The sequence below is a fragment of the Wyeomyia smithii genome, chromosome 2 (assembly GCF_029784165.1).
Source record: "Wyeomyia smithii strain HCP4-BCI-WySm-NY-G18 chromosome 2, ASM2978416v1, whole genome shotgun sequence".
NCBI classification, from domain to species: domain Eukaryota; kingdom Metazoa; phylum Arthropoda; class Insecta; order Diptera; family Culicidae; genus Wyeomyia; species Wyeomyia smithii.
Genome location: NC_073695.1, coordinates 72,842,281 through 72,861,563, shown reverse-complemented (window position 1 = coordinate 72,861,563; position 19,283 = coordinate 72,842,281). Strand labels below are relative to the sequence as shown.

General features: G+C 39.6%; 1 protein-coding gene across 7 annotated transcripts in view; it reads right to left on the bottom strand.

Annotated features, from left to right (window-relative positions):
* Window positions 1-18,430, bottom strand: part of LOC129721097 (tyrosine-protein kinase Src64B) — a 176,167-nt gene extending 157,737 nt beyond the window's left edge. For 2 of the 7 annotated variants that reach the window (XM_055673236.1, XM_055673229.1), the window contains exons 1-2: window positions 18,144-18,430; window positions 17,076-17,592 (exon numbers count right to left, since the gene is read on the bottom strand). The gene's annotated coding sequence lies outside the window, so the exon portion shown is untranslated. The other 5 variants (XM_055673230.1, XM_055673231.1, XM_055673233.1 and 2 more) reach the window with 5 other exon arrangements.
* Window positions 18,431-19,283: the final 853 nt, after the last annotated feature.

Sequence of the window (19,283 nt, the reverse complement as noted above, 5' to 3'; positions counted from 1 at the left end):
AGCTCTAGGGCAAAATCTGTGTTTACCAGTGTATCAGAGATGTCAATTGATGTTTAAAATCCGTCATGGACTGCAAGATAATAAGCATTTAGAAATGATTTAACATCTATTACCGCTACAGCATGTGAACGAAAAACGAGCTAGTGATTGGTTAGCCGCTTCCTAGTTGATTTCTAGTTCATTTTTTACTAGTGTACAATTAAAAATACACGCGTACTTATTATACTATAGATTTGGGGAGAATTTCATGTATCGATTAAGAAATCCGAATGATTGGCGTTCAAAATCCGTTCAGTGGTAGTTAGTTTTCGTTATAGTTTCCACAACATGCCACATTATTAAAGCAAGACGTAGTCCTACGTCAAAAAATCAGTAATCATTTTTAGATGCTTTTGATATTTTTTAGGTTTTGATTTTAAATTGACCAATTTTGTTACCCTTAGGTTATTTAGGACTTTAAGGAGCCGTTGAATTAAACTCTTCTTCGATTCATTATTGTGTTGTGTTTTAATTCAGCTCAATTTTATATCAAATTATCATCTTGATCAAAAGTATCAACCTTGTCTAAATATTTTTTTTTTCTTTATTTGTTCATAATCGCAATGTTCGGTAGCTTTTTCGATTTTTTAATCTCTTATTTCGAGGGGTCTTATCATTCTATTTATTTATATAAAAGTCAAGAATTGTATGTATGTTTCACCCTTAACTTAAAACCAGAGTAGGCAGTGTGACTTTGCACTCGTATCCAAGTGAGTTTTAAAACTTGCTTGCACAATTATTTTCGGTTTGCACGTAAACCCTACTGACAGTGCATTACACTTGAGTTAGATTTGAGTTTGAATCCTGTATAACAACAATTGCATAAAAACCGAATTGCATTGTCCTTTGAAAGCATGAATTCGATCTAAAAACAAAACTCATCGCGTCACATCATCGCCTGCATCGTTGAATACATCGTGCACTGCATGCATTGCACGCATTTAAACTCAATCGATCAGAGTGTGCGGTGCAAAAAAACTATCGAGAGGAAGCAGATTCAAGTTGGATTCAAATCTGGAAAAGTGTTACTCAGTTCAACTTTGCACGAGTTCATGCCATAACTTCTTAAAACACGAGAAACGATTTGCATCATACTTGGCATACGTGTTCCTTACACAAAGGATATGGTCATAAAAGAATTGAAATTTGAGTCCTAATTGATAAGAAAGTTTAGATTTTTCGTGCTCATGGTTAATACCTTTTTATTATCTTTTTAGGGTAACTGGTTTGAGCTGCAGAGCAATTTTTTCGTTTGTACCGACCAGTATGTATTATGGGTAAGTACCCCACAGCCTTGAGGGCCTTCGGTCATGTTTTGAAGCTGAAAACTGGCGTTTAAAGACGGAAACATGATGTTTTACTGGAGAACGAAGATCCAAGACGGCGACTTTCGGTTTCCGGAAGCAGGCAAATATCATTCATATTTACAGCAAAACGAATATTTTTAAAATCAAGATGACGTCCAGAGACCAAACATTGATATTTGAGTTTCAGGAAACCCATGAAAATACACTACAAATGAGAATTTTTTGAATTGAATCGATGCTCGATATCATTTTCGAATCCAAGATGGGGAGCTTCGTTTCCTGGAAAACTCAAGAGATCCAATTAGAAACCAGCGAATCCATGTTTAAATACTTCGAAATATTTTTTTAAAAATAGGACTATGCTAGAAGCTGAACATCACTCCCCGATGCCGTGTTAAAATCTATGATGCCGACTTCGGGTTTTCGGAGAGCTGTGGAAAGCGGAAAAGAATGTTCAAATTTTATCCCAATAACAGTATTTTCAGAACCGGGATAACACCTTGAAATCGGAAATTTGTGCCCGACATCATTTTGAACCACTTCCATTTTGTAGAAAGCTAAAAATGCTCAAATATTCGATTTTCTTAACTAGGATTGTACCGAGAGGCTAGAAAATGATGTAAAAGAGATCGATAGGGCTGGTGCTAATAAAATAATGAGTTGAGAGTGAAGGACTAAGTAAAAGAAAAAGAAATAGAGAGAAGAGAAAATAAAATAGAGAAAGTAGAAGAAAAAGGAAAAAATAAGAGAGAGATAGAAAGACAGCAAGAGTTTTTTTTTTCAGAGATTGGAAATCGCTATTTTGAAATTCAAAACGGCGTCTAGAGCCATTTTCCGGTCTCTAGATATCATCCTGGTTTCGAGCTTATATTAGTTAATTGTTTCTATGGCCACTAGGAGCCTCGGTGAAATCTGTTCCGGAAGGACCGAGTATATTTTGTCGAGGACATAACGGTTAAACTTCTAAGTCACTTTACGAACAATAGCTAATATCGAATCCCGAGCAATGTCAGATAATATTCTGCTATACTTATTTGGAATAAACTTTTTCTCATTATTTACAACATGGACAGAGTGACTTTATGTGTCATTGAGTCATTACTGACTTTTGCATTGCAGAATTTGAGATACGATAACTTTATTTTTAATGGAATTCGATCAATGGTAATACTTTTACTAGTTTCTGTGATTCTTTCGAACTACTTGCTGTATGAGTTACATCTGACAAACGTGTATGCTAGAATAATAAACAGTATACGCTGTTGACATTACTGGAAACAGCTGTTGAAATAAATATAAATTGATTGCTGGAATACATTTTAGATGAGCAAATGATGAGACGATTAGTTAACGGTAAAAAGTTAACCGTAATTTTTTTTTCCTCTATAGGAAACTATGGGAATTTCGACCACTGTAAACATTAAAAAACATCTCACATTTTCATTATCATAAATGAGTCATCATCGTTCCATCATCAGCAGAATAACTTTTTGGTGAACAAATCGCAGAGATGGAATCAAAGCAAAAACAAAACGCACATTCCCTCTCTCTCTCTCTCTCTCTCTCTCTTCTCGCTATATTTTTTCTAACAGCGATTGTCAGAGGAAAAACCGCTCTACTCTTGAAGGCCTGATATCTACGACAAAAAAATATTTACGCGCTGGTGCGAAAACGAACGAAATTCCGAACGGTTTCCAAATCATCAAGGCTACTATCCTGAGCAAAGCACGAGAATTCACCTGCCGTTGTTGTTATTGCTGCAGGCGGCATCTGTAGTTGACATTTCGATAGTTTTACTGCGAACTAAATAACACGGAATTCCATAGTTTTCCATGAAATCCACTACCCCACTTTAGAAACTAATAAAAAACAGATGAGGAGGAAAAATTAATTAAAAGCACTCCACAAAGCTTCCCCTCTTCATGCATGATATCAGCTCTTCCCTTTGTCGAATCGAAACGGAGAAACGTAGTCTTATCTAAAGTGCACACGGTATAATATTGTCTCTATGATCTGACCAGGTCTGAAGCGGCAGTAGCCCCCACCAAGCGGCTGGCTGCAGCGTATGGTGAGAGAAGTGGAACCGTTTAAATTACGATCGGTACTTTTTTATCGTGCTCCACACTTCCAGAACTCTTTGCTCCCACCTCCGGAAACCATCCTTTGAATCACTTTGAAAGTCAGCAAATTTGTTTCCTCGCTATAAGCTGCATTAGTAGCTCTAGTACGGTGCATGGAAGTCGCTAGGGCTGAGATCGAAAAAGGGGTCATGTGCCCCTTGCGTTCAAGTGGAACCACATGGGAAAGTTGGACTCTGTTCCGGGTTTTAGTAGAAATAGTACGGAACGGCCTTCACGGTTACAGTGTTACTGTAGGAAGAAAATTACATTACTAACTTTTATTTAAAAATTTCAATCTAACTTTCACTAAATTTAGAAAAGGAATATTCCAAAACTAGCACCAGAAGAAAAAACACGGAAAAAACAAAGGCTCCAATTAGTAACAGCAAACCTGTTATTTCGCAACACTTCGACTTACTCTCTGCGAACCTTCTCGGAGTCAAAGTGCCGCCCGTGGGGTGTCCGTCTTGAATTATCACCCAGCGAGCGAAAAATAAAAGCCACGCTTATTGTCATCACGTCAGGTTTGCCGTTTTGGGTATGTTTGTGTAGCCGTTGAGGTGCAAGAAACAAACGGCGGCCATAATTGAATGAATTGTTCTTCAACCGAAGTAAAAGAGCACTGCGCTATGAGTGATGCGCGAGAGCGGTAGAAAGAACGGAGGTAAAACCACTTTAGACACAGGTTCACTGTCGCGGTCTAGAGCTGCTGATGAGATGGGTGGCAGAGATAAGCGAACGTTGTCGCACTTCCCCCTAGGGGGCGACTAGTGAACGAACAAAGAGAGTTTCCAATCCACCAAGTAATGCCAGCTTCGCCACGGTCTTCTATCAGGAGCAACTGAGCTGGGAACAATCAAGGAAAGTGCATTGTGTCAAGTGAGCTCTCTTATCTTTCCGTTGTGTGATCTTCTTGGAGCCTAGGAGGCTCAACGCAGAAGTAATTTTCGGGAATTTCGCAATGGGCATAAAGCCGCTAGAAGTTGACGCTTGGAAGATGTAAACACAGCCGAAAGCTTTTCCTTTGAACTTTGGCCGTCTTCAGTTTACGACGGCCTGGAAAAACAAGCATCATTTGGTGCATACTTAGGGTTACGACAATTTTTACTTTCATTGAGGTTTCAGTTTTTATGTTGGCGTATTATTCTCCGAGCTTTGCGTTATCACAGTGGGGAAACTTTGCAGACGCTTCTATAAAAACCTGCATGAATATTCCAAAAAGTCCTGAGAATTCAACTTTACCACACTGGATAATGGCCATTCTGTGAACAAACAAAAAAGCAATCTTTCGAATTGGTAAAGTTCAAAAATGTTGTTCTAAAAATCGAAAGTAGCTACTAGCCAGTTTTCGACCTTTACAGTCGCGTATCACTGATTTACGACTTGGGTTTGGCATCTACGAACCGGAATTGTATAGGAATTGTTCCACTCGCTGCTATTAGGCTGCTGGTGAGCTGTAATAATAAAACTGTTGTAGTCTTTTGGGAGCAAGGCGCTCGGCAAAACATATTCCCGTGCTGTTTTATGGCTATTTGATCTCTATTTTATCAAGGAAATTGCCTTCACCGATGTGCTGGGAATATACAATTTCGAATCACACCCCACACTGCCTGCTTTAATGGGGTCACGGAAGAATGCCAGACGTTTTTTATGCTTCGGTCAAACTCTATGCGGCCTGAAAGAACAGTTCGCCATACAGCATCTAATCGTTAATCTCACTTCCATTAACGCGTTAAGAGTAAGTGAAAATTTATAAGTTTTTTGGAAGCAACAAAACGTTGAAACGTATCAAGCTAAATAAAAATATGTCGAATCAAAAAAGGTACAAAAGGAACAATTAGGATACAATCTAAAGAGACCTCAGTCACTTTTATCCGTTTGCTCAGATCTGGAAGAAATGACACACATCTTTACAGAAAACCAGAGCTAAACTACCTTAGAATAGAATAAACAAATACCATGCATCAGATTGTCGAGCCGCCAGGTGTCACATGAGCTGGAACCGTAGGGATATTAAAATAAGTGAAGGAACCAAGATATAGAGAAACACACACTTTTGGAGATGAGCACTTCTACCAAACATGAAGGTCCTTAAGCTTGCATTATTTTGTTGCTGTAAAAGCACTACTCATTCATTTTTATCCAGTTGATTCTTTTAAACAAATCCAAAACTGGATCTCGGCTAAAAAAAATCCGAGTTCACTCGGAACCTTGTGGTTCAACCAATGTTTCAGCAAAAAAGCCGGTTGCCGAAAGTCGTCAGATCATTTTGCCGTGACCTCATCAAAAAAAAACTAAGCTTTACGAATCTCGTCCTTTTTTTTCCGAATTTATCGTCAAACACTGTTGAAACCGAGGTCAGCAAACATATCTGGTATCTCGGTACAAGTTTGCTCGTTTGAGAGTTTCGGTAACGGGTACGGGTTTGAAAATTCTCGATGAGTCGGGTTTGGGTAAAAAATTTCCCATATCCGACCATCTCTAAAATCTACCTTAGTGTCGTTTAATCGAAAACTTTCTCGGGATTTCGAGTTTCTTGGTGTACAAAAACAACTGGAGAGCAAGGAACTGTAAGCAGTTGATTGGTAGAAACAAAAGATGTATCCGAAATGTTGACGTGAATACCGTACAACGCTCTTGTTCCGGCATCCTGACAAAACTTCTTCGAATAGCCGATTCTTGGCCTTTCTTAAACATTCTTTTGTTTGTTAATAATAAATGTATCTTCGAGTACAATAATTCAGTTTTTGTTCTGGTACATCCAATTTTTTTGACAGCATAAGAAAAACATTCCAAATTTTTAGTTGTCATAATTCATAATTCTATAGATGAAGAAAAAAAATTCATAATTCTTATGTTATACTTCTTCTCATCATTTTTTTTAAATGGGGGAATGTGTGCGTCGAGCACGAAGCGGCGGAGGATCCTGAACTAATGAAAAAGGACGAGAAGCGAATTGAAAATAATAGGCGTTGCAGGTCGTTGCTGATTTCCCGGATTGGTGATAATATGTTGGAGTATGTTCAGGATCAGCAGACCCCGAAGGCCATCGGAGCTCTAGAGAGGGCGTGTTTGAACGGAAAAGCATTGCTACACGCAAAACTTTTCCTTATTACTTAAGAAGCAATAGCGCAAAATTGCCTTTTGGGTAACAAACCTATTACTTAAAAGGCAATAAAATTCTTCCCCAGTCGAGTAACAACACATACTGTCATATATTTAGCACGTGTTACGGGAGAACGACTATCTGATAATGGTCGTTTCAACCACATGCAAATTTTTTTCTATCGCAAAATGCTCCTTTTCCATCTCAAGTAAAAAAAACACACACCGTCGCATATGTTGCACATGTTAGGCCTCTGCCAGGCTGAATGCCAACGCGAGCGATCGGGCGAGATTCTTGCCGTCGGTAAATAAACAGCCGTAAGTAAAACTGTTCATTAACCTTCGGCAGAAATCTCGCCCCATCGCTCGTGTTGGCGTTCAACCTGGCAGAGGCCTTTCAAGTTTCTTCTATCTCCAATTCATCCGGTGTGCGTGTATTAGTTCGCTCGTTGTATGCATACGGAGTAGCGAAAAAATATGACAAGAGCTGCCAAGCAGCATTTTCCCCGTCATAGAGTGAGCAAACGTTGATGATTTTAAAGACTTGAAATGCGCCTTAAAATGACATCACGATCTGTAAACTGCGTTAGAGAAAAACAAAAACATTCGCTTTCTTGCAAGCTATCTACAGCACATAATCGTTGGTTCATGGAAACTTATTTGGACCTGTTTGAAAATACAAACTAATATTCGCAACTTCGGCAACTCTGGTCAGACAGTATTACATATTTCCATTTCAAGTAAACACTGGGGGACGAAATGAAAGTGTTTCTAATTAGACAATTGAGGTTGACGGTATAGATTCTGATTATGAATGGATGAAAGGGACAAAAATAAACCAGATCTTTGCATCAATACAAATGTAGCGAGTGAAGTCTTGCTAACACATGCAGTGCGGTGCTTGGCTGTATGTTCTCCTGCAGAAACACATACAAGCGTGTGGCCGTCATAATTTTTGTTACTTTTTAGTTGTTACTAATTGTGTATAATGCGCAGTCATAAGACACAATTAGTAATAAAAAATTGCCCTAAAGTAATAAAATGTTCCCCGTTTGCGTTGGGTGTAGTCGCCTCCATCTGCATAAGAAACTCCTCACACTGCGGCACGACGACGAAAAGTTGCAGGAACTCTTTTTAACCTTCGAACGGACCATTCGGGACTACAAGTCGACCGGAGCGAAACTGGAAGAAATCGACATCGTGTGTCACTTGCTACTAACGCTGGGCCGGTCTATGCTAGCGTTGTTACCGCATTGGTAACTACGCCGGGAAATAAGCTATTCTTCGAGTTCTGCAAGTGCAGATTGCTTGACGAGAAAATTAAGCGCGGCGGTGAAGGCAAAAGCAGGGCAAGTAGCTCCAAGATTTTAACTATACTGCATTCAGCGGATCTGGTGTGAGGCAGCAAAAGAACAAAGAAAAAAAAGAAAAGTAAAAGTGTTTTGGATGCCCACGGGAATGGCACAAGATTGCCGATTTTCCGGAAGAAAAAAAGAAGAAAATAAAATTAACGAAAACAAGTGCGCACATCTGTCCTAGTTTCGGCTGGACATTACTAAAATAAGTGCGCACATGGGAAAAGCCGAAAAGGGTGTTTCCTTTCTCAAGATGAATCGAAAACGAGCTGGATCATTGACTCTGGTTCATTGGAGCACTTGACCAATAATTGGAAGTTGTAAGAGAAACTGTTGCTGATGAAGAAACCGATGCGCATCACGGTGGCGAAGAAAGGGCAGTCCATCGTCGCAAAACAGTACGGTGAGATCCATGCGTTCTCCATTCGAATTACTCTTAAACACCTTTATTTACATCCTGGAAGTGCAAGTTAACCTGTTGTCCGTTCGTAAAATGGTAGTATGGCTGATGAATTCGAAAGCCGAAGTGTTGAACAAGTTCAAGTGTTGAACAAGCAGTTCGTTGTGACAAAAGTGGAGAATACGTCGGTCGCGAGTTCAAGAATAGTTGCAAGCAGAAAGGCATTCAATTTTAGTGGACCGTGCTCTGAACCAGACGCTCGTGGAAAAGGTTCGGTCCATGCTCGAGGATAGCGGTGTCAGAAGCGTGATTTTCGTGGGTTACTTTCACTGTGATTACCGAGTATAATACCCCAAACGCAATGGCTCGAGATGTAGTCTGCATCGACCCGTGTAGTTGGGACGAATCCGACGATGAAAGCGACGCTGAAGATGTTTCCGAAGAATCAGATGATGGACCGGACGAACAAGGTGCGGATTCGAACCACGACGATGCGAATGCAACCTTCGGCAGCTGTGCTGAAAAAAAGATCCAAGAAGACGGTGCAGAAGAAACAGAAGATGGCTGGGAAGAAGCGCAATGTTGTAAAACAGGTTGAAACCGTAGGCCTCCGGGTTGGCATGCGCAGTACGATATAACTGACTAAGTTCCCTAGCGGACATGAAGAAGCGACCAGATTGGAAGAAGTGGGAAGCAGCCGTCCGCGATGAAATGGATTCTCTCGAGTGGAATCAAACGTAGAGTTTCCTGAAGGACGAGTACCAATCAGCAGGATTCGATTATGATGAAACCTATGGCCTTCCTCAATGGGCAGTTGAACGTAGAGATTTTTGAGGCCCAGCCGAAGGGATTCTAGCAAGGCAATAATCTACTGTGCCACCTCAAACGCTCACTGTACGGCCTTGAGCAGGCACCAAGACTTTGCAATGGTTCCATGCGTCGGCATCGTTATAAGCTTGGGCGATTCATGTTTCTACGTGAAGGGACCCGGAAGCAGGCAGTGACCGGGGATCCACAGCCGACAAGAGAACCTCGAGGCTAATTTAGGGGGACCACGAAGCTCTTGGTAAGTTTGACTGATAGTTGAAATTTCTTCCTAGATATCTCTGTAAAAGCGGATTTTCAACTCATCTTTGTATTAGGACCAAGACGTGAAATAAAATTAGCCTTGCAGGACGATATGAGACACAAAATCGCTGCTCCGTATTGCAAAACTTGTATCTGAAATTCTTTTGAAGGGCCGCGAAACTCTGTGCTTCGCAAAAGGGACCGCGGGACAGAGTCTAGAATTCCTGTTGATAAGAGAATATAAACATTTTATGTTCTTACTGCACTTTGATAGGATATTCCCAACTTGCTGATTGAAAGTGAGATTTTTATAACAAATTAGGTATTTAACTTGATCAAATCTATTTAAAATCAGAGCGGGGGCCTAGTGTGGTTGGTAACGTCTCCGCCAACCACGCTCGACGCCTGGGTTCGAATCCCACCGCCGACATAGGTGTCGATGGTTGTGAGGTGGCGTGATCCACCCACAACCAACTCAACTGGTCTAGATTCAATCCTAGACGACACCGGGAGATTTTCTGAGGCGAAAAATCTCTGGGATAACGCCTTCCATCGCATGAGGAAGTAAAGCCGTTGGCGCCGGTCCGTTAATTAACGGGTCGTGAGTTAGGGTCCTGGGTGTGAAGTCGTCTCCCTGGGCGTCGGTGATTGGCCACAACAGTGGCGGAACTAGACCGACGGAAAATAAGCTAGGATAAAAAAAATCTATTTAAAATCGCATCGTTCGTCCTAACAACCTGAAGATTGGTGGGTTTGAGAAAAAAAAGTCTTATCTCATGAGGAAAAATAATTATTTGTTTGCATCAAGCATTAAGAGAAACCTCCTTTGTTGCAAGTATGAAGAAAATATATCCAGGCTCTATTGCAACCGACTGCATGCGATACGATGGATTATTGTTTTTGTAGAAATACAGGTCGGACTCGATTATCCGGAATATCAAAAAATTTTCATTCCGGATAATCGAGTCACACAAAAATTATTCATATTTGCGATTAACAAAAATAAAACAAATATTTCCTTTTGTTATTTCACTTGTATGATGCAGTGGCGTAACCAGGATTTTTTTCTGAAGGAAAAAGGGGTAAAACCTCGAGAAGCGAAAAAACAAATTGGACATTGATTACACTGGTCGACAAATTGAAAACGAACACCAAAAAAATCAAATGTCGGATAATTGAATTCCGGATAATCAAGTCATCGAATAATCGAGTCCGGCCTATACTTGTATCGTCCCAAAAGACAGATTTCTCCCATCTTGGTGGTAAATCGGGATGATCAAAAGTACAATCATTTTATAAGATTGAGCCCAAGATACTTCCTTGAGGTACACCAGCTCTAACGGGCAATCTATCAGATTTACTATTGAATGAGTACGGTCATTTCAAAAACTCTGTATCATTTGTGTGATGTAAAGAGGAGAACTAAAATTTGGTTTTAATAGTTGGAAAAAATATTCTCCGAATAACCTTTCAACGTATCCATTCAGTCGGTTAAATTATCTTCCAAGAACATTCGAACGGTCAGTCGCCTTAATGTTTATCGCCCATTTAACAACTAAGCTTACGCAACAAACGTAAAATGTTTTGAGTAAAAACCAACTTTCAAGCGCTCGTTTCACATCAGCGATTTTCCGGTATGGCTAGAGAAAAATCTTCAAATGAGAACTAGCCTTCAAGCTTCTGGCAGTAAAATTCGATAACAATGTCAACCGGAGCAAGCCACATGCGACAGCAAAGCCAAACAAGGGGAAAAATCCACATCGACAGCATGCGTGTTCAGAGAAACACGCGGCGTTTCAAGAGGGCAACTATCACGCAAGTTGGTAGGTAAGCCTCGATAGCCGGTTCAGAAAGGTCCATTCGCTGGGTAGGCCTCTGCGTCCGAGAAAGAATAAGAAATACAAATCGACAAGAAAGAAGAACATTCATCCTACACATCCAGCGGCAACCACGGTCAACCAGGCTGACGACGAAGTATACTCAGTTTGGCTTATAGGGCAGCCGCTACCGTCATCGCCGTCGTCGAATGCAGCGCCGCCGCCGCAGCCCGAACCGGTATATGCTTGGAAATCGCGGACCGTTCGATGCCAATAACAAAAATCCGCATCGCAAAGCGAACCACACTAGGAGGCAGTTCGTGTGCTGCACGGGACGAAGGGGAGAAGGAGGATAGTGAAGTTGTAAGATTAGGTTTACACGCTACGAACAGTGTGGTCTAAAATTTAAAAATCCTACTTTCGTGTAAAGTTTCATGTCTGGATTAGGATACGTTCTGTACAATCAGACAAATAATTCTTCTCGTTGAATTGGGTATTCCCCCTGAAATAACACATTTTTTCAGTACTCTCTGATCACTTTGCCCCGATCGTGTGCTACAACAGAGACATAAATATACAACTTTCATGGCCAGAAAACGGCAACGGGAAGCGAATGCACGCATGTCTCGTCCCCTTGGTCACCCGCACACACGCGGCCAGTACCGTACGTGTAAGTCCCACATTAGCAGGAGGACTCACGCGTGGAAACTATGATGGTTCGTTATAATGTGGAGTGTATTTCCTACCACGAAACAGCTCTAAATATACGCGCATAACATAAGCACCAGCGAAGCAAGAAGGAGGTCGCCTCGCACTGTACCGAGGTAAACAACAGAGGGAGAGCAAGAGCCGGTAGAGAAAAGAAGAAAAACTAAACATTATCTGTGGAAATATAGTGCAGCTGGTTGCATCTTGAAAGGAAGCAGCGGGAATCGGGACAAAAGCCGATTCAACACATGTTTGACTCCTTGCTGCAGGGGTCGTTGCTTTCCAAACAGATCTGTTTGCTGAATTAATATTTGGTCAATAGTTTGTTTATACCGAGTCGATGTCGGAACTTGAATTGTTTTTTGACAGTACTACTGGAGCGGTTCTTCAGGTTTTTGGTTTACTTCCAAAAATAACCTTGATTTTTACCCCCTTTTCAAGCTCAAATATTGTGGTGGAAATATTTTTATGAACAGGCTATAAATAACATTTTCAATACATATTTTCAAATCTATGCTTTTTCTACAATCAAAACATTGTAAATCAACTTTTGCTATGTACATCGAAACCACATCACAATACGGTAAAATTTATATTTTCAATCTAATCATTTCAATCTAATAAAATTGATACTTTTCAGTCACTTGAACGTTTATTGAATTTTAGTCAAATCATTTAGTAGCTAAAGTACTTTTGTTCTTATCTAAATGCAAGCGGGAGCAAATGAAAGCTTGATGAGGTCCACAAAAAGATCTTATTTTAAAAAGCTTTACTACATCCAAGACATCCGTTTGAGTTACAGTGTCGGACATAAGTTGATATTGGTTATTACGTGGACAATTACTACTGTTTTACAGTTCCTAACTTTTAAACTTTATGAATCGATCAAATATTGTTGAATTTAGAGGTTTCTATTATTTGGTGAAGTATTGAGCAAAGTGATCTGTAGAAATGTCACGTGATGTGTACAGTAACGACTTGAAACCAAAAATAGTTGAATTCATTCAACAAGGACGTACTCACAAAGAAGTAAGTAAACTTTTTGGTATTCACAAGTCAGTTGTATCCCGCCTACTGAAGCGATATGAAGAAAAAGAAACGATTGAAACGGCTGTCCGTTCCGGTCGTCCGAGGAAAACTAGTCAACGAATGGTCCGCGTAATCAAACGTTGCTCAGAAAACGACTGTTTTACATCAGGATCCGAAATAAAGAACAATTTATGCTTGGCTCACGGTGATGCGCAGCAATAGCATATAAGATATGCAACAAAATATTAAGAAAATCAGCAATATGTGATTAATTTATATCTTTTAGTTCTTTTTTTGTTGCTTTAAAAGTCATCGTATTTTAACTTCTTCTGTACTTACATAATGTTATTTTAAAATAAATAACTGCCACCTCTCTAAAATGATGTAAATGAAAAAAAAACATTACCCGAACCCGAAAGCAATGAGCGTCGCTTAAATCTATATTTTTTGAGTCTGAGTTTGCATACCTCAAACTAGTTGCTTAACTTATGTCCGACACTGTACAAACAGCCAGTCAATAAGGAGGATTTTAGAGTTCGGCCCCCCTCCTTAGAGCCTTTGATCTTCTTCTTTTTTTAATTTCAGAGTTCTGCGGAATGCTAAAACTTATTTCTCGACTATTCGATTAATACGTAATATCTGCCCCAAGGGCAATGAAATACGCTTTTACAGTTCATTTTTCACAAAATTAAGATTCAAATAAATTGTAACAGACATGACACTTGGTTGCCCTATTCAGAAAAATGTTGATAAAATCGAAAAAGCACTGCAGGGTAGAATAAATTAAGAAAATTTGACTATCCAATTTCAAAAAGCGGCAGATCTCAAAAGTTTTGTCTTCTTGAAAAAAGTCCCCATGCAAAATTTGAGCGCCATCGGACTCCGTTAAGTAAACCCTCTAAGCGATGAAGTTTGACTTTTATGCCCTTTAAAAAACTCCAACAAAATTTAATATTGCCTCAGAAACCTCTCGTATATAAGGATCTTGAAAAATAATTTTAAATATAGTTAAATGCTCAAAAACAAATCTATAAATAGGACCTGAAAATAACTCAATCTGTTTAAGAAACTTCGTAAAGATCATGAAATTCAAGCGAAAAAATAACCATCTTTAGTCGCTCCCGGCTGGCTTTGATGCAAATATATGCAGCTAAAACCTTCAAAAAATCTTTTCTTAGACCTATATCCTTCGTTTGGTGGCAATTTGGTGATTATATCTCGTTCAAAACGTAGTTGAAACTTTACATTAATTTTAGTAATAGTAGGTCTCTTTGTTGTTCTAACTACGTTCGATTTTACGACTAATCATGATTACAATTTAGTATAAACCTATCCCAAATAATCTGAAAATGCCAAAATTACTTGCTTTCTGAAGCTACAAAATGAAAATAACCTGATAAATAAATAGATTTTTAAGTTATATAAATCAAGACAGGATTTAGAAACCTGAAAAACACACATTTTTCGCGAAACTCTTCAAAAGGACCTAGGTAACATTGAGAGACTCTCTATATTTACTTTTTCTTTGGGTAATAGGTAAGTTATCTTTACATTTTTCATGATAAGGGGCCATCCACATACCACGTGGACATATTTTAACCGATTTTGACCCCCCCTTCCCCTCCGTGGACAACTGTCCATATAAATTCTAAAAAAAATGTATGGACCGTGGGACATTAGGCCACCCCCCCCCCCCCCCCAAAGCTGTCCACGTGGTATATGGATGGCCTCTAACAAGCCAGTCTTCGTAGGTTCGAGTCTCGACTGTTCCGAAAATTATATGTACACTTTAATTTTCAAATAAAAGAAAATATTTTTGTGAGAGTTTTTTAACATTGTATTCTCGGTTGCATATTCAATTTTGGGATGGGCCTCAATTTGCCGCGTGCCGATAGCAATTTTGAGAAACGATGTATGACAAATTTGTAGTCTTTAAATAACGCTATAAGTTTGTCGAATAGTACAATATTCCAACGCTTATTCCTGAAGCGTGAGAGCCTATATTCAATAGGATATTCATCCAATATTCGCGGTGGATATCATAATATTGTATGCTAGAAAGATTGTATGCTAGATTTATGTCTTCTTAATCAAGGGTAACCACCTTTTTGCAAACACTATTTCCATAGATCCTGCCATTTATTGTGTCAGTCGTAATAAATAGACGGGAAATTTTTCCTCGTTCGCAAATAGCTTGCCACACCATAACCTTCTTGCCGAATTCGCTTCGCTTCGGTGTGGTATACAGTTGCGGTCCTGGTACACGCAAAAGTTCAAGCTTTAATCATCCAATGTGTCCTTTCAATTCGCACAGGATTTGCTCTGACTTCGCCTAACCAATGCGTGATACGCATAACGCAAAAGTTGTACAAGGAATACATTGACAGAGATCAAAATCAGAATATGTATCATATACACAAAAATCGTAATGTCTCGGTAAACTTCGGCTTCGGGCGAACGATCAGTTTCGAGGCGCTCAAAAAACCGTTCTTTACTTTCGCGAGCCGGTGCGTATCAACGGCTCGTGCATCCCTGAAAATCGTCAGCAACCGAAACAGCCAATGGCGAGCCTTATTGCCACGGAAGTTACTGACGCTGATGCCAGTAACGCAGAACCGAATGCATGTGAATGAAACCAGAGTGATAATCAAATGCAAAATGTTTTGGACTAATCTCATGTTTTTGTTTAATGTTAATGATTGAATGATGTTTTCAAATGACCTGATTCATGAAAGTGAATCGATCAGACAATAATTTCTTCAATGGAGTCAGTACCCAACTTACCAGTATTAATTGCTGGTTGCACTGTTTCAACGATGCCAGCCTTCTGAACATCGGCTGATGCTTTATAAGTGTAGTGGTTTGGAGCTGCGCAATACATTCAGAATACGCTAGAGCATCAAATGCATTATGCCCAACGCACATGCGTTGTACTGGTTCCAATTTTAATCAGTAAATGCGCTAATTTCGCTCATAAATGATCTGGTTGCGCACACTCCAACTTTTGCGTGTAGAGTCTTATAGTCTCATCTTATGTAGGTTTCGTCATCCATAATAACAAACCCTGATTTTGTGTTCAGAAACCTGTCATAGAGCTTCCTGGCCCTCGGTTTCACAGACTTAGCTTATTTGGTGCTTCGTTTGTCTGCTTCTGCTTCCAAAGAATCTGGAGACCGATCCTTTCTTTGGCACGCGTAACGTTAATCGATGAGGTACCTAGTTATTTCGCCATATCTCGTACTGATACTGAAGGATACCGCTTGTAGTAATCTCTTTTCTTACTGTCCATTGTGGGATCAGCAGACCCGAGTTTTCCACCACGTCTCGGGGCATCTGCAAAGGTATACTCTTCAACATACTTCCGTATTGCAGTTTGAGCTGCTCCTACACTCACGGCTTCTTTGGCTAATTTTCTGATTAAAATACCACTTAAAGTGCCCCGTTTATGCACAATTCGTTTTCTTTAGTCAAGAGAAAAGCCACGCATTTTCAAACCTTTGCGCAAAACGTTGGAAAAAATGACAACATTGGTTTTATTTGGATGTAAACAACAGGATGCAGACAAAGTTTGGCTGAATACTACGCTTTGTTTAAAATTTACGTAGAAAACCGTCATAAAATGTTTCAACTTTGTTTGAATATGATAGTGGTCACAATATTTAATATTATTTTTACACCAAAATTGGGATTTTTTTGAACGATCTATGATTACTCTTGGCTTAAAACGAAAAACGTGCTTCGCTGTAATTCCTTTCTGCATAATCGTTCAAAAATAAAACTGCTTCAATATAGTTTCAGCGGTTTTTGGAATTTAGTAAGCGGAGACCAAAAGTTCAAGACATTTATGCTTTGTGCTGTAGACATATGACATTTTTGTGATTACTAAAAACATGAATACAATAAAATAGTCGAAAAAAGTTTCACAAAAAAATCGCATAACGAGAAGTTTCAGAAGTATGCGTACAAGCTGTGTAATGAAGTCATTTGTGACTTTCTTACAATTTCATCATAATAATACCGCTCTCTCACGATACAACTTTCTATACAACTCGAAACGTGATTACTCAACTATCATAATCGAAGCCCAGTAAAATATAAATAGTCATAAATGCACAAGTTCAACAAACCTTGGTTGTTTGGCTCCTGTCGGTTCTAATTTTGCAGTACTGTTTGCTGCTGCTTCTGGTGCTGTTGTTGATGTCAGTGGCGCAATGTTGTAGACATAATCCAAGTCACCTTTTCCTTCCTGCCTGCCTGCTGCTGCTACGTTGTCGTAAAATAACTTTTATGCTGGCTGTTTATTGGTGTTTGTGTTTCCGCAAATCCTTTTCAGCTTCGGTACGACTGCTTTGCAACGATTGTATCCTCTCACGGCGCATAAACAACACTACAGTACACAGCCACAAATACACAAACACACTGTACCAGCAAGTCGATGAATAGTCCAAATTGATCTCAGCCTCCGATATCTTTGCTATCGTAAAAATCTTCACACACAATTTGCTTTTTTGCACTTTTCTATTTTACTTCGTATTCAATTCTTCTTCCGTTAAACAACACTGCACAACTCACTGCTAATTACTATATATTCATATTTACTACAAACTGTATGTGACTTTTGACTTATTTTCGTGCATACAAAACCTAGAACAAATTTATCACTATAAAAACAACTCAATCATGATACACTCGTTATCAATATACACTATTCGAAAGAAAAGTACCCCCTTTAAAAAAAACGCGGTTTATTTCTGTGTTTAATTCTATTCTCGCCCCACATCTCGTTGCCTACCCTTTCAGGAGCTGTAGCAATCGGCCATCATTTTCGTTCATCGCTCGCTTCCCTGCTTTCCATCGCGAAAAGAGGCAGGAAAATCGAAACTCCTACCCTCCCCCAAAACGGAAACTTTTCTGTGCAATACAACAGCAACCACGCACACACGGAAGCACAAAACCCATACGAGCGAAAGGAAAATGATGTCCTTTCTAATGACAAAAAAACTGTTCAATGCATTGACATCCTTTAAAACAGTAACTTTGTTTTGCTGCTTACTAATAGTTTGCCCAGAATAATCTATTTTCGTCTACAATCCTGGTCCTAAACAACACTTCTACTGTGGCGGATCCAACCGAATAATGGGGGCTCGAATTCGCCCAACAGAAAAAGGAAAGGATCCGACCCGATAAAAGTATACCTGTCCTACTTTGGTCAACTATTGCCACTGCACCACACGCACCTTTTTCGGCTTATTTCGGTAAAACGGTTCCCGGGTTCAGTCTAGTGGAAAATGTTCGCTCACAAAAAAAGTACATCCAGTTTTGCACCACCTACACACGACCCCTCTTCTTGATCACTTTGCTGTGAGTCTATAGAGCAGCCCCAAAAGCAGGGAACTAAAACGCGCATCCAACCGACGAAACACACTGCACGATGCTAACGGGACCACACTCTTCTCTCGACTGATGGAGGCATGCCAGCAACAAAGGCAGCATAGCTCAACGCACCGCTCTCATCAGTTTATGCTGTGCTATGGTGTGTGCTCTGCTATCACCACGAGCGAACGTCGAAATCAACCAGACAGCAGCAGTATTGAATTGCGTATTGAATTGAGCCGAGGCGAGGATTCTCTCCAAAGTCCAAAGTGGCAGAATCAGACGGATGGGTATCTGAGAAAGAGCATACATGCAATAGTATGCGTTTTGGCTTATGTTGTTAGTACATTTGGTAGTTGGTCAGGTTTCGATGGGACTGAAGGCGAGCAGATGTTTTTTACTCAATTTTTTCTCATTGAGAAAAAATAGCTGTATCTATCCTCGATCGTGGTTTAATAATTAAGAGATGAGCAGAAATTTTAAGCAACTACATATTACTTCTTCCATTTGTTTTGATCCAGTCGTCGGTACTTTGAATGCACACATACGAGCGTATGATTGTAATTTACATTAGCCTCATCGGCCAAATTTGATTATCGCTGGTTGCTAGTTTTACTTTTGCAATGAAGAAGTCTTGCTAAATATTTGATATGGAATTTAGTATTGAGCTTTGAACTTTTGATTTAGTAGTAAAAATAATAAATGTTACTTTAATTATCTACCTCGTCGTGATCCTCACACATTTTTAGTTGCTCTGGTTTATGGTACATCATTAAACCAGTGTTAAACACAGGTTTTGCCCTAGAGCTCAAACTAGAAAAAATGATATGTTGCTTTTAACCATTCCTGTGAATTTTGGTGTCACTAACTTGATAACTTTTGTGAGAGACTTAAATGAGTTTTTCTTTAAGAAAACGTAGAAGTGGCGAACAATTACTCTGCCGCGCTTTGACGCACTAATA